The sequence below is a fragment of the Sinocyclocheilus anshuiensis genome, unplaced genomic scaffold, assembly GCF_001515605.1.
Source record: "Sinocyclocheilus anshuiensis isolate Anshui unplaced genomic scaffold, SAMN03320099.WGS_v1.1 scaffold1497, whole genome shotgun sequence".
Classification (NCBI taxonomy): Eukaryota; Metazoa; Chordata; class Actinopteri; order Cypriniformes; family Cyprinidae; genus Sinocyclocheilus; species Sinocyclocheilus anshuiensis.
In genome coordinates, this window is record NW_015543492.1 from 340,520 (window position 1) to 357,055 (window position 16,536).

At 35.8% G+C, this 16,536-nt stretch overlaps 1 pseudogene; it reads right to left on the bottom strand.

Annotated features, from left to right (window-relative positions):
• LOC107694767 (focal adhesion kinase 1-like) overlaps positions 1–16,536 on the bottom strand; it is a 69,411-nt pseudogene that overhangs the window by 47,014 nt on the left and 5,861 nt on the right.

The following is a 16,536-nucleotide window of genomic DNA, read 5'->3' on the forward strand; positions in this document are numbered from 1 at the left end:
GGTGCAATGCATACCAGGTTTTCGCTGAGGAGCCGAGCCGGTGACCCGGCCGCTCAGCGTTGGTACAGCAGCCGTGGCGACAGGATGTGACGTCTCCGTTCCCTCCTTCAAGGAACGAAGGTTACATACGTAACCGAGACGTTCCCTTTCAGTCGGTCACTCCCGACCTCACGTCGGTTGACCGACGAAGGGGGATCCTACCAAAAGGCCACAGCTACTGGCCCTTCCATAACCTCTCGCCCCCCTAAGGAACCTGATGACCAGGTCATGCGTCCCTACCGACTTCTCTTCCACGGGGTCATGGTTAGCAACAATCGTTTATTTTATTATTTTTTTCTTTTTTCTTTTAGCGACATAGACTTAAAGAGTGGAGGGAGACAGCCTTCGCTCCAACCCTTGCTGCAAAAAGGAAAGCACGACCCCGATCGTTTCCAGAGGTCTGGACGTGGGTGCCACAGGGTGCCTCGTCTCTGAGTCAGTAAATCCTTCCTCAGAGGAATCTGTCAGGGAGGAGCTGTCGCGAGGAGCATTAGTTCGGGGAACCAGGCCCGAGTGGGCCAATACGGCGCCACAAGCAGGACCTGCTCCTCGTCCTCCCTGACCTTGCACATGGTCTGTGCGAGAAGGCTCACAGAGACACAGGGGCATTAAGGAACCGAACTTTGTCGGCGTCCCTCATATCAACCAGACACAGCCAGAGATGGCGCTCCTGGACCACAAGTGTGGACATCGCACGACCCAGAGAACTCGTGGTGACCTTCGTCGCTTGGAGCTGAAGCGCCGTCCGCCAACACCAGAAGCTTCCAAGAGCGCGTTGAACTCGTAGCTCACTGAAGACACTTGGATGGAGCAGAACGATGTTGTAGCTCGGCTCCGAAGCGAAAAGCTGGTATGCATTGCACCGGCTGCCTTTTTATGCTCACGCTGTGATCAGCGGCAGCTGGATGCAATAATTGCATGCCAATGTGCATTGGCTCGTTTAGTTACACTCGAAGTAGATTGATCTCTCGAAGCGAGATCCCAATTCGTCGGTCACCGATGTGACTCGGAGTGACCGACTGAAAGGGAACTAGATCCTCTTCCAGCTCCATCCTAACATGAACTCATCTGCCTCACAGCACAGACGATGAGCGAGAGATCCATCAACACCTCCACAAAGCCTCAACAACACTGACAGCCGTGTGGGAGCATTAGGAGCGCGTGTAGAGCACAATGAAACAAACGGCCTTATCTCATCACAGCTTCTGAGATTCACAAAAACACACAGTAATCAGTCCACACTCACATCAGAGGATCAAGAACACACCTAATTCTATGTAAAACATCAGAAAGGGAGTAATTAGATTGTTGGGAAGGAATGCAGGACAGAATCTGGCTGGGATTTCCCACCGATTCATACGAGCTCTGAATAGACAGAGTAGAGATACTGAGAGAAGAAATTAGAGGAAGTAGAAAATCTGATTATTCAGGAATGAAGGATTTTAAAGTTTTTAAGACAAGTCTCTTCTGCTCACCATGGCTGCATTTATTTGATCAAAAATACAGTAAAATCGGTAATATTGTGAAATATTATTACAATTTAAGATAACTATTTTCTATGTGAATATCTGTTAAAATGTAATTGATTGCTGTGATCAAAGCTGTATTTTCAGCATCATTACTCCAGTCTTCAGTGTCACATGATCCTTCAGAAATCATTCTAATATGCTGATTTGCTGCTCAAGAAACATTTCTGATTATTATCAATGTTGAAAACAGTTGTGCTGCTTCATATTTTTGTGGAAACCGTGATAAATTTATTTTTAGGATTCTTTGATGAATAGAAAGTTCAAAAGAACAGAGTTTATGTGAAACTGAATATTTTTAAAAACATCTTCACTGTCACTTTTGATCATTTTAATGTATCACAGCTGAATAAAAGTATATATTTTTAAAAAAGTAAATAAATCTTTTTTTGGTAGTGTAAAACTTTTGAATGGTAGTGTCAATTAAAAGTGTCAGTCTGTCAGGAAAAGTCATATTTGTCTAAAATGACTGGATCTGACAAGGTTTTTGACGTTTATGACATCAAAACTTAGAAAGAGGTAAAGAGTTTTATTTGAGGCACTTGGTAGTAAATAAATGAGTTACATTCAAGAAAAAAATCAATACTTTTGAATAAACAGAAAGATCAGAAATTCTCCAACATTTCACACAAATTTCTCAGCTGTTGTATCAAGGTTTGCAGAAACTATGTGGTATCACAGGTTTCAGAAGAAGCCGAACCTAAACCAAGTCACTTCTTATATCTCTTCCTGTCTAAATGGGCCATTCTTGACCAGAACAAGCTGCAAAGTAAACCAGATTTCACTCAGGCTATATGAGACCAGCAAGATCCAGACTGAAGGTTTTATGATGGTCTGGGCCCAATTTAGCATTCAGAATGTAACGACGCACCCCGAACCGGTTGAAAATCAATGAAAATATGTGACGATTCAAGTCGGTTGAGATGTTAAACGAATCGCGATACAGTTGGGGTTTTATATAAGTGTATCTCTGAGGGGAACTGACTATCTTCAGGAAACTTTAGATGGTATTTTCTTTTCATTTGCCTCTGTATAATGCATATAAAAGTAGCACCGCTGCTTTGTTTACAGCGGTAACCAAGAAAACGCTGTATTGCTGCTGCTCCATAAGCACCTCCTGCTGTCAGAGAGTGAATCTGCATCTCATTCAGAGCTTCTGCTGTTTCTGTTTCATGCAGATGTTTTATGGAGTAAAGTTTTACAAAGCTAAAATCAGACCATTCTGCTTCAAATTTAAAAATTATCACACACGGACACAGACAAAGAAACGGCCGGCAGCAGGCACACTAATTTATAGGACGATGAATTTAAATACTCCTCCTGCCACAAGCACAAGAGCGTCGCCATGGCAACCACAGATACACGTGATGTTTATAATGCAGAAGATGCCCTTTCATTCAGAAAAACAACCTTAAATAACAAGATACATTTAAACAACCACATGCTGGTTTGAGCCGGTCTCTCAACCTGACCAGCTGAAAAATGCATGAAACCCCTTTAAAACCAGCTCACAGACCCACCTGACTAGGCTGGTTCAGCGGAGACCAGTAAACCAGCTTAGGCTGGTCTATAATGTTTTCAGGAGGGGTCAAAATTAAAATCTATGTGATGCAAAGAAATATCACAAACCTGAATTAATTTATTTTTCAAAGAATTACGTTTTACCGCATGTATAGAAAATTGGGATGTAAAAAGATATAATAATACAGGGCCAAATTATTTTGCGGGAACTTGTAATCAATTAAGAGGCAATTTTGTCATCTTCGTCACAGTGTTGTTATTGTTAACTAAAACTACAACTATTAAAACTGTTTTTAAAAAATCATACTAAAATTAAGCTGAAAGAAGCTGATTAAGAATTTTATTTCAGCATATTAAGTTGAATTAAAATAAAATATCAATATTAGATAAAATAATAAATAACTACTAATAAGTTAAATAAGTTTAAGTACTAAAATTATTAACTAAAATAAATTAAAGCTAAACAGAAATATTTTATTTTAATAAAAAATATTTTAATTGTATATTACAATATTTTAAAATATAAATATATAGATAAATATATATTATAATATTTTGAAATATTGTAAAAATCCAAGTTAATAAATAAGACTAAAGCACATATACATTATATATATATATATAATTCTTATAGATGATAATTTTAACATTAACAATATTAAAATCAAAAGTTGCATGTTAATATTACTTAATGGACCTGAGCTAATATGAACTAACAATGAACAATGTTATATTTTTATCAAGTTAGAATAACAAATATATTGCTCATTGTTAATTAGTCATTTAATTAACAAATATTAACTAATGACTAACTTTTACTATAAAACTTAAAGGTAAAAAAAATAAAAAATATTGCCTTGGCAACTTGAAGTACTAAAATTACTACACTAATAACTAATAAAACTAATAAAAATGACAAAAGCACATAACAAAATGACTAAGATTTAAACTAAAATTAAAATATACTGAAAATATAAAAATAAAGGATAATATCAAAATATTATAATTGTACAAAAAATAACAAAATACATAAAATATTATAAATGTACAAAAAAATAACATAAAATACTAAAATAGGACGGACCAGAAAAAAAGCTGGGTTTAAAGCTGGGTTTATTAGACAGCATTATAGCTCCTCTTGTGTGTGTGAATGTTTATTGCGTGTGAAACGTGTGTGAATGATTTACCTCCATTCGTCCTGTGGCCGTTTCTGCTCGTATTTCTCCCTCACGTGGGACACGCCCATATCTGGGTGGAGCCAGTGGATGTCGCCCGACGGCGCGTGAGTGAGACGCAGCCCAAAACAAGCCACGTGTTTGACCTTATGAATGTCCACGATCTTCTGAATGATTCCCTGCAGACACAAAACACACAATTCACGCTCATAAAAATCCCGTAATGCACGGCATACTGCGATATATAAACTGATTTATAGAACTGTAAAAATCCTGCGGCTGTTATTCAATGATTAGAGAGCGTAATGGATCCGACCTGGATCCTGCCGTGTAAATCCACCTCAACTTCATGAGACTAAATATTCCCGTCACACACTGTGACTGCAGTGCTGCATTTACAGCATATGCTGAGCCGGACAGTCACTAAACTGTTCAAATGTTTGGAGTTGTTACTTTTATTCAGCAAAGATGCATCAAATTGATCAAAAGTGACATTTATAAATGTTACAAAAGATTTCCATTTCAAATAAATGCTGTTCTTTTGAACTTTCTGTTCATCACAGAATGCTGAAAAATAAATTTTATCAGGCTTTCCACAAAAATATGAAGCAGCACAACTGTTTTCAACACTGATAATAATCAGAAATATTTGTTGAGCAGCAAATCAGCATATTAGAATGATTTCTGAAGAATCATGTGACACTGAAGACTGGAGTAATGATGCTGAAAATTCAGCTTTACATCACTGCTGCTGAGATGATGCTCTCAGAAGCTAATAAACAGGATGTGGAAGTGATGCGGTCGTCACGGAAGCTGGGTGGTTGCCATGGCACCGCCGTGGCCCTCATTGATTCATTGATTGGATTATGGACACGGGCAGAGCTGCCAACGGCTCTGAGGACACACGCACACACACATATGCATTTACTTCAGAGGGATTCTGGCAATGTGTCTGAATGTCATTCTGGTTACACACTAAATGGATTACATAATCACATAAGAGCCAAAATATATACTGATTCTATGAGGTGGATTATTGCCATTGCTAAATTAAGGATCTAATCAGCTGCAATGTAGTAAAATAATTAAGATCTAATAGCAGCCTAATGTACTCCACAATAACTTACAAAGTACGCCAACTATAACTTTCATTTTCACTGTAAATTTCATGACAATATTTTTAATTGTATACAGTCATGGTATAGATCAGAATCTAGTTATTTTTAGTATAAATTTGATATTAAATAAAAATAAAAATAAATTATGAAAATTAAAATAAATGAATTGTATTTTAAAATAAATAAAATTTTTATTTTTAAAGAAAATGACCTTTATGAATTAAATTTTAATGATAATGCCATATTTTAAATAACCAAATGACTGAAATCAGTGTTCTCTATTAAATAATTTTTTTGGTAATTTTATATATATATATATATATATATATATAACAAAATAACAAAAACAATAAAATTACTAAAAACTTAAACTAAAATTAAAATGAAAACTGACAATGTACACAATAAAAGCGGTTTCAAAACATTAAAAATTATATATACTAGTATATAAATAATACCAAAATAACACTGACTGAAATACTTTACAAATGAAAGGATACTTCATCTCTATTGATTATTAATTATGTATTTATTTATTTATTTTAATAATTTTGAACCTGGAAGGACAGAAACCAAAAATTAAGATTATTAATAACTAATTAAATGTGGGATCCGTGTGAAAACAACCTCACAATATGTTACACCAACATTAAAAAACAAAAGAAAAAGAAAACTCAAATTATGAAATGAATAGTTCTGACCAATATACGCAGACCTGTGACATCAGATGAATTTTACATCAACAACCAACCTTGTGTCATATATATATTTAAATTAGGGATGCTCCGATCCGCCTTTTTCACCTCCGAAACCAATCCCGATACCGATCCAATACCAGTAAAGTTTTTTTCCCTCATTTAAATAAATGTAGAATTTATATATCTCTGTGTGTGGAACTGATAATCATTCTTTCACAATCTACTAGATACAGACTACTACTATATAAAAAATATAGGCCTATGTATATTTATAATCTATGACAAAAATTTATCATAAACTAGGTTAGTGGATAATTCGGCAAATTCCCTTCTGGTGTCTTTGTGCAGACTGAATAACCTTAAAAAAGAGAGAGACAGACACTACAGTAACGCACCCAGAGAGCGTCTCGCAGACGGTGGTCAGCAAACACACTACAGTGCTCTTCACAGACTAGATCACACGTTTCATCAGGTCTAAAAACTCACGCTGACACTCCAGCCAAAACAGTGCATATTTATGACGGCACGTTCGCAGCCGGAGTCCCCCAGAGCTCCGTCTGTGGCCCATTTTCAGGCTAAAAGGACTGTCAGGACAGTTCAGCGTTAGGCTTTACCAGCAGGACACAACATATAAACAGAGCACAGGCCAGCTGGAACCGCCATCTACACATGGCTTTCAGATTACCACTGTCGGTTTGGCAAACCCGTGGTGTGCGGGAACAACAGAGCTGGATTCCCCAATGCACCCTGGCACTGGGAGCGCTTTTCCAACATTTACGTGTGCTTTCTGTAAGATCTGGGCCTTTAAAATAAATCATCAATCTAAAATCAACTGAAGTATGGAGTATGAGATTTAATTGGCAAATTTTGACAAAATTGACCAAAAAAAAAAGAAACCATTGCATCCAAATATTTATAAAAGTTATTATTATCAGACATTATCAGAAGTTGTAAATAAAGATTATGAGAGCATGTTTTACAAGAAAATACTATTTCAGTCTTTCTACTTTAAAAAATCAAGTTTAATTTACTGTTACTTGCCATTTCTTTGTAATTAATTTTACATTTTGCTTGCAATTTCTGAGTGAAAATTGTGCATGAAACTGAAATGAACATGCATTTTGTAATTGACTATTCAGCCCTTCAAATATCCAGAGGACAAGTTATAATGGATGACAAGCTGTTTGCTATCGGCTGGTTAATCTGAGACTGAAACAAGAGCAAATCTCCCATTAGAATAATTAAAGTGCTTTGAGTTTAATGAGATAATCACTACGGTGTAGATCTGCATCTCAAATGAACTTAACTATATGATATGTTAACATGCTGTACAGCTAAAAACTGTAACTTAAACCTGAATTATAAAACATAGATCTGGTTGAATTAAATAGAGTCTGGACGCAAAAGCATTTCAATTAAAATTGATGATTTTAAAAGCACTGCACTGTATTTATTAGCACAATAAAAACAACATGAATGAATTCACATATATTTTAAATCAGAAACATCGCAAAAACATCTGCGACTGAGACATAGCGACTACATGCAAAAAAAACAAAAAAACCTAGACATTAACAACCTTCACTGTCTTTCCTCTGAAATTACTTTCAATCCATTTATAAAAAACAAAAGCATGCATTTCATTTCTGAGTGATCAGCAATGGTTCGGCTCAGCATCATTAGCATCACAAATGATTTGCATGCAAATTGTCAATTAGAAGTTGCCATTCCTGCCTTGTTATTTTATATTTAGGTCTGAATGCTAATGCATTTGATTTATATTTACATATTCATTTATTCATTAAGCAGATGCCCTTATCCAAAGGGACTGCCAAATAATGACAGCTAATACGAAAAATAAAAGTTTTTCCTTCTGTAAAATAAATCATTTGCAGCAGAAATGACATGGTTTCACGTTTTAATACAGTTGAAGTTTAATTGTATTACACTTTAAATCAAAACCATAGTTTTTTTCCCCATTCGTTCTTCCACTTCTCTTCAACCACTAAAGATTTCTCTTTTTAATCTGCGCCTGTCTACACGAAGCTCAGGAGGAATAAAATCCCTGCTGCTGGAATCTGAACATATAATAGATATTACCAATCTTCCCCAGCTGATTCATCACATTACATTAAGACAAGTTTTCTGATAAATATGCAAATGAGGTATTATCTAGTTCAGTGGTCACCAACCTTTTTAGGCCCAAGATCCCTGACCTCGGCCTTTATGAAAGACAAGATCTACCTATTGAAGAATTGATAGAAAAAGTCATCCCAGATTGTACTTCAAATTTGAGGCCTTTTACTTAGTATTTTTAGAATGGTCTGACTTTAGGTGTTATTTATTTGCTAAACAGCAGGTCTGAATGATGGTGCGTTCAAGTCATGTCGGATAGATCGTATTTACGAGTTGAATGCACATGAATGCCACCACAAAGTCGTTATTACGAGTGGGAAACGAGAAATTTTCTTTAAGCCTCGAGTTTCCGAGTTGGGGGCGTGTCAATGAGAAACATGGCGGAATCGATGGATGCAACGTCTGTAGTTGACGGTAAATTTGCAATATAGCGTTTCCTTGTTTCCTTGTTTCCTTGTTTACCGCTGTAAACAAAGCAGAGCTGCGCTTTATACGGAGGAGAAGAAAATGCCATTGCCATCGAACCTTTTCTCAAGAAAGTTCCCTTCAGTGATACATTAATATAACCCCAGAAATGTAATGCATTTTTGTACTTATTTTACTGTTATTTTCGGGATCTACTGGGACAGTGATAAAGATCTACCAGTCGATCGCGATCGACGGGTTGGCGACCACTGATCAAGTTAAACATGCACGAATTTGCATACATTTGGACAGAGCCAGATTCGAAATTCTTGTTTTATTTTGTTGGCATATTAAAGGTTTTAACAGAGAGGATTTTGGATAACTATTGATAAAATAAAAACACATTTTCACTATGTTTTTAGGAATAAAATGTTGTATAAAACCAGGTGATTGATATATAAACAAACCTCCAGAACATAGTTATGAATATAAAACTGTAAATGTTGGTGTATGTAAGTGCTACTGAAGTGATTTAAACATTAATGATATGTATAATTCAAATCTACATATGCAAAAAAATAAACACAGTGTATGTTGGATGTTTTTTCATTAGTCTGAATAAGATGTTATAGAAGCAAAACAGGCCAGCATCTCAAAATTGTCCAGTGTTTTTATTATTTTTAAAGATGCAAATTATGCATTATCTAATTAAATATGCACTAATTTGCATACATTTCCAGAACAGAAATCTAACATTGGACAAAGTCTGTTTTAAAAGCGTTTGTTTGATTTTGTTGACATATTAGAGGCAAAGGTTTTTACAGAGGAGATTATAGATATCTCTTTTCATCATGCAATAAATCAGAAAATACTGTCAACACAACAGACTCTGTAAAAACCTTCAGAATATAGACATGAATAAAACAGTATTGTTTTATAATACTGCTTTATTATATATTTATTTATTTATATAATACAGTAATTTCTTTCTTTATTTAATATTGTAATGTTGTTTTATAGTGTATACAGCAGGTTTGGTCTATGTAAGTGCCACTGAAGTGGAGATTTAAACATTAAAGGAATGTATAGTGATTAACATCTTGCAAATAGATAAAGCGCAATAAAATGTATTTGGGATGTTTTCTGTCCACTTTTCTGAAATAAGATGTATTATGGAAGCAAAATAGTCCAGGATCTCAAAACTGCCCTGTGTTTTTGCCTATAGTGTACTGCCTTACAATGCACTGAATTATCAGGCACAATAAGACCAAAAGCTGCTCTTGTTGACTGTAAATTATCATGCATTAAAAGGGTTAGTTCACCCAAAAATGAAAATTAAAGAAGAATGTCAGAGGATTTCAATATAAGCCAAGAGGAGACTGGTTTTCCTTTGCTAAAGTAAGGAAACTTTGCTTCCTTTGATCCTGTTAACAAATGTTGGTTTTCACGAGATTCACCGGTGCATGCGCAGCACTGACCTCATACATCATCCGCCCGGAACTGCTTCCGTTTACAACAGTGAGCACAAGCTACATTAAAGTGATTATTACGTTTTGAATATGGATATTTTTCTTACAAAAACGCATCGATTCGCTACAGGAGGCCTTTGTTCACCCCCCGGAGCCGTGTGAGACACTTTTTATTATGGATGGGCACTTTTTATTTAACTTCTTTTGGACTGATGCATGCAACACCCGCTGAGTGCCATTAAACAGCTTGAAAGATCAAAGACAATTTTTAATATAACTCCGACTGGATTTGTCTGAAAGAAGAAAGTCATATACACCAAGGATGACTTGAGGGTGAGTAATTTATGGGCTAATTTTCATTTTTGGGTGAACTAACCCATTAAGAGAGTTTGCATCCAGACAGTGGGTGCAGTTATTAAGGCCTCAGCGGTCAGAGTGGAAACGTGAGAAATCACCAGAGACCATCCGATCAAGAGGAACAGCGTGTTTATCCTTCCTGCCAAACACTCCACTTAACACAGACGCTGATCAATACAACTGCTGCATCTCTAACCCCTTCCCCTTCCCCTCTCAGTCTGTAATGAATTCAACTTCAGGAGGAAAAATCAAGCTCTTCAGTGAAAGCCGAGCTTCGACAGGACAGATTTACATGTCTGAACACACACAAGCACAAAAACCACTCATCCAGTGATGGAAACCTGACATTCATTCAGAAACTTTGAAGCTTCAGTTGTTCGTCACCAAACCCATCCTGCAAAAATCAAGAGACAAGAGGAAAACCACACTCTGTAGCCGGTTTGTTGCTGGTCTGAAGTGGTCTACTAACTCTAAACACCCTTGAACAAATTGGTTTTCCCGATTAAAAACAAACAAAAGTTCAGCCAAACAACTGTCTAGACCTGCTCAGACCAGCTAATGACTTTATAAATGACCATGTAAAAATCCTCAGGAACCGGTTTTATCTGGATTTGTTAGTATGAAAAATTTAGTTTTTTAACAGCTACAGAAATTTTAATAATGTGTTAATAACACTATAAATTAATGATAAATTACTTAATTTTATATTTATTTATTTGTATTATTTATATTTATAAAAAAATAAATTATAACAAAAATTTAGACCAGCTTTATCTGGATTTCTTAGAAAAACATACTACCAAAAAGTATACACAAATTATAATAATAATAATAATAAAATATATTACACAATATATTGATTTATTTATTATTAATTTATGTTTTATTATTTATAAACAAATATTTATATAAAAATCTAAATTACATGTATATAATACATATGATTTTATCAATCATAAACAATTTACATATTTATAAATTTAAATATATCAATTGTTTATAATTGATGAAATCATATGCATTACATACTTAAAATACAATACATTTAAACATAGCATTTGAAAAAAAAATTAAAAATGCATTTAAAAAAAACAAAAAAAAAGCATTAATATGTCTGGACAGGTAGATTCTCATTGCAGTGTTACAGTAATAAGAAACAAATGAATATCATTGATGAGAAAGAGCCAGACAACTCAGACCAGCTAAAGACTACAAAAGGACAGCTTAGACCATCTAGAAACCATATAAAACCCTCAGAAGCTGGTTCTGTTAGCATAAAAAAAATACAGATTCTAACAGCTATAGATACTGATATACAGAAGACGGACACTAAGCAGAACTGTGATCTTTCTCTTACCCTGACGTCGGTGGCGTCTCCATACCGGATGTTGCTAGACCAGGTGCTGCGCTCGCTGTTGTTCTCAAAGTGATGGAAGACCTTCAGGACTCTGTCTGGGGCCCCGGGGGCCCGCTCCGTCCCCGCGCTGAGACGGGCCTTGGCCCCGGTGCCCAGGGTGTGGTTGGGCTCCAGGTATGCCGTCGCCATGCCTTTACTGTGCGCTAGGTGTCTGTCATATTCTGTGCAGAAACAAGAGAGAAGGGAAAACAGGTCAGGGTCATTCTGCATAGGGCTGCAGTCTGATTAATTATTGCGATTGTCACTTAATTTTAATTTAGTTAAATCAATATATTCACGTCGTGTTTCAGAGTGAAGTGCGGCACCGCTGTTTACAGCATCTCAGAGTGAAAAAAGAAAAGCATTAAGGTGTCACCGCGGATTCACACCAAAATAAAAGCTTGATGGTTTAGCGTTTAAAAAAAATGAAGAGAGCCATACATATTAGTATTGTAATATAAAGTATTATTTTTTATTATATTATTTTTCCTAAAATATATAAAAAAACATTTATTTTATCTTATTTTACAGTGAAATGTTTGTAATATTTCTTATTTTGACCAATATGTGTTTATATAAAAAATAATAGTAAATAGTAATAATAATAATAATTATTATTAAAATAACATTATTAATATAAATAAATATACAACAATAATTAATGTATTATATATATATATATATATATATATATATTATTATTGATATATAATCACACAAATTTAGCCAAATTGTGCAGCCCAATAAATCAGGGTTATTATAAAACTAAACCACTAAAAAATTGTTACCTGAAATAAAATAAACATTAACTGAAATAAAAGAAAATACTAAAAATAAACTTTTTTTTTTTCATGTAGTTGTCAAAAAAAATCACTTTCAACTTTCATTCAGTTTAACTTGATGTACTAAAAGGACTAGATTTAAAACTAATAAAACCTATATACTGTACATACTAAAAAAAAGACAAAAACACAACAGAATTATTAAACCTTATCTAAAATTAAAATAACAGAAACTTTTAAAATAAAACTATTTCAAAATAAATACTATAATAACTTAATACTATAATTCTTTTTAATAGATTCTTAAATAACACTGCTACAAATAAGCACAGCACATTTGAATTTATCAGTAAAACTGCAATTCGATTTTTCCCCCAAATCGTGCATCCCTATTTTGTCCATAAAATTAATTTCACAGGCAATAAAAATGGACACGGTTTCCTAAGTAGGAAGAACTTTCTAATGTCATCTCACATTTCTCACACCTCTGATTCAATCTGAGCACATTTCTTGCTCGGTCCTGGTGTGTGAAGCGGCTCGAGAGCCAGACGGTGAAATATGGCGAAGCGTGAACTATGCGATAAATTTACTCATGAAATGAAGAGCCGTAATATAAGAGCAGATGAAACAGCAGACCATCTACACACGGTTACATCAGGGTTAACAGACCAGGATCATTTATGGTTTCACACATCAGATCAGGCTGAAGATTAAGCTTCTTTCTAGCTGGTTAAAGCTGGTTTTGGTGATTGACTAATCCATCTTGACTAATCTGGTTGGTTAACTGGTTTGTTAAGCTGGTTAACTCGACACTCAACATTTCTGCTGATCATCTAACCATGCATTAAACTTCATAAAACACGCAGGACAGAAGGATGCTGGGAAGGACTGATATTTGAGCGGTTTTGAGGCGCATCACGGCACATTCCCATCAGCAGCATTCCAACAATCCCAGACGTCCGCTTATCTGCCGCTTATCACCATCACAAATATGAAACACACCCGGCACACAGATAAACAAACGTGCAGGAACAAATACACACAGCAGCACAGTTACGCAACTCAGTGTGTGCTTCCAGTTTCCAGTGTAATATAAAACTAATCTAATAAAAGATAAACCATGAGTCCTTTCACAGTGAGATCTGAGAAACAGAGCTTCAAACACACATTTACAGATCTGAGACATGCTGCCAGTTACCATAGCAAATCATTCAGATTTGTCCTCTATATTTAAATTATTATTAGAATTTTTGTATAAGTCATGCGACAGACGTCCATCTCTGTCGAGGAGCATGAGGAGAGACGTGCGGCGTACAGAAATCCCCGACACACGTCTGTGCCTGTTACGGCTGTGGAATATCTGACACGACACGCTTTACCACCACACACACACACACACACACACACACGGGCCGAGCCTCTTCCTCTGACGTACAGTAAGGTCTCATTGCTCCAGCCACAGCCGTGTGTGAGTCATGTTTACCTGCACATCACTGATGTGTCATCATATTCCTCACGCCCACCTGCCGTCCAGGTGTGTGGGGGCGTGGCTTAAGACAGGACACACCCCTATGACCATTTACACAACAAATACTGAAGCTCATGTAGGACAAAGAGACTTACAAGCTCTGCTTCATAACCTAGTGATCTTCCTTGCTGTATACGGTCTACATATGCAGCATCCTGACTGAAACGGAACATTCTGAGCGAACGACAACACTCTACATACAACATGCAGCAAAATAAATAAATAAAAAAATAAAAATAAAAGCATTAATTAGCACTAATTAGAACCACATGAGATGCGACTTACAACTGGGTTTAGTAGAGTTTGAATTTAACATGAACATTGAATCATAACCCTAATATGCATAAAAATAAATAGCACATTAAAATAGTGGATAAAACCGTTTAATTTTAATTAGACTCACCTGTTTCAATAACATTGAACAAAATGTTTAAAAGCCCTTAACTAATTCATAATAACAAGAGGCAATTACTATAACTAGTATTTATTTAAATATGATAAAAAATGAAGAAAAAAATAATTCACTGAAATTAAATTAATAATTAAAAACAGATAAATAGGATTATTTTCTATCTATTTTTTTCTTTTTTTCTTTACATTTTTTTTGCTTATTTTTAAATTTTTTAAATGTTTATTTTAAAAATATGAAATAAAAAATAAAAATACATTTTTAAAAATAAATAAAATCAATCTTCTGCATTTTCTGCACTGCAGTTCTAGCTTGTGTGCTATCATGTTCATACTTTAAATCTAGCATTGTATACTATGAATATTGTTGGCTCGTACAACTAATTGCATGTGATTTTCCTCATTTGTAAGTCGCTTTGGATAAATGAATAAATGCTAAATTAATAAATTTAAACATATAACCAAGTGCAATGCATCTCTGTGGTGCCAGATTAAAATATCATACGGTTTTGTAGCAACTGCTGATGAGCAAATAATATTTTTTGGGTGAATTTAATTTCCCATGATAAAGATGATAAAATCATTTCCCAATACAAGAGAAAGCAGCACGGAAATGGCCATGTAATCGTGAATAAAATGGGCAAAGCTGAAGGAAATCTCTTCACACTGTGAGCAAATGCGACTGCAGTGAGCGCAGCTGAATCTGAACATAGCATCTCTAATGATTTCACAATCTGAAATGTCACAGTTCAGTCTAATTCATTCATTCATCACGTCTGAGTCATTCCAGGCGATTGCATGGAGGTTTCGCTGAATTTCCGTCATCTAGGAGTCACGAGTCATTCCTGACAGCATGAGACGAGTCTGAGCGCTGAGTGTGCAGTCGGAGAACACGAGGAACCGTCCGATAACAGACACACGTCGCTGCTGAAACCATCCAGTGCAACAGAGACGATGGGGTCACCGGACTCATGAAGACACGCTGATATCCCAGCATGCACCAGCAGTGGAGCCAATGCAGCTACAGCTGACTTCACTTTCAGGGACACAGTGACCCAAGAACAAAAACATGATGATACCAGACAAGATGATATGAGAATAGTCAAGATGAGTGCAAAGGAGAAAACAAGAGAGTTACTGGGGTTCAAGGGCTTTAAGACCTTAATCGCTTCTATGCTGGTTCGCAAACGTAGGTTTTTCAAAACAACAGCCGAAAATTTCAGCGATTGAATCCAACATGTATGTTTTGTTCGTCTTGAGCAAAGGACTCCCATGATACAAGACACTTGACTCTGCGACAAGCGGTTATCTGATTGTGAAGTTCTATAAATATATAGTTCAGTCATGAAACTCCAGATGGCGAAGGCGACGGGTTGTTAACGTAACCGATGATATCCAGTTAAACGACTTGGCACAAGCTGATTGGTTCATGCTGCATATGCAGCCATTTATATGGCTGGCTAGCATTCACTTGAGATTCCTGCAGCACGCTTTCAGAGTTTCTCTGAAACCCTCCACCTTCCCCAGCTCCACCTGTATAGATCTGCTACGGGTTATTTTATATGCTATTTGTGCAGCAGAATATTTTTGAGGAAACTGTGATACATTTTATTTTTCAGGATTCTTTGATGAACAGAAAGTCCAAAAGAACAGCATTTACTTGAAATAGAAATCTTCTGTAATGTTATGAATGTCTATACTGTCACTTTTAATCAATTTAATGCATCCTTGCCGAATAAAACTAGTTTTTTTTCAACAAACTTTTGATCAGTAGTGTAAACAGACATCAATCTGAAGCCAAATTCTAAACTATGAGCATCAGACAGTCCTACCTGTGAGTAGAAACGGCCAGCAAACACACAGTACAGCAGAGTCGTGTGATATACATCCATCTCTGTCGAGGAACATGAGGAGAGACGTGCGGCGTACAGAAATCCCCGACACACGTCTGTGCCTGTTACGGCTGTGGAATATATGC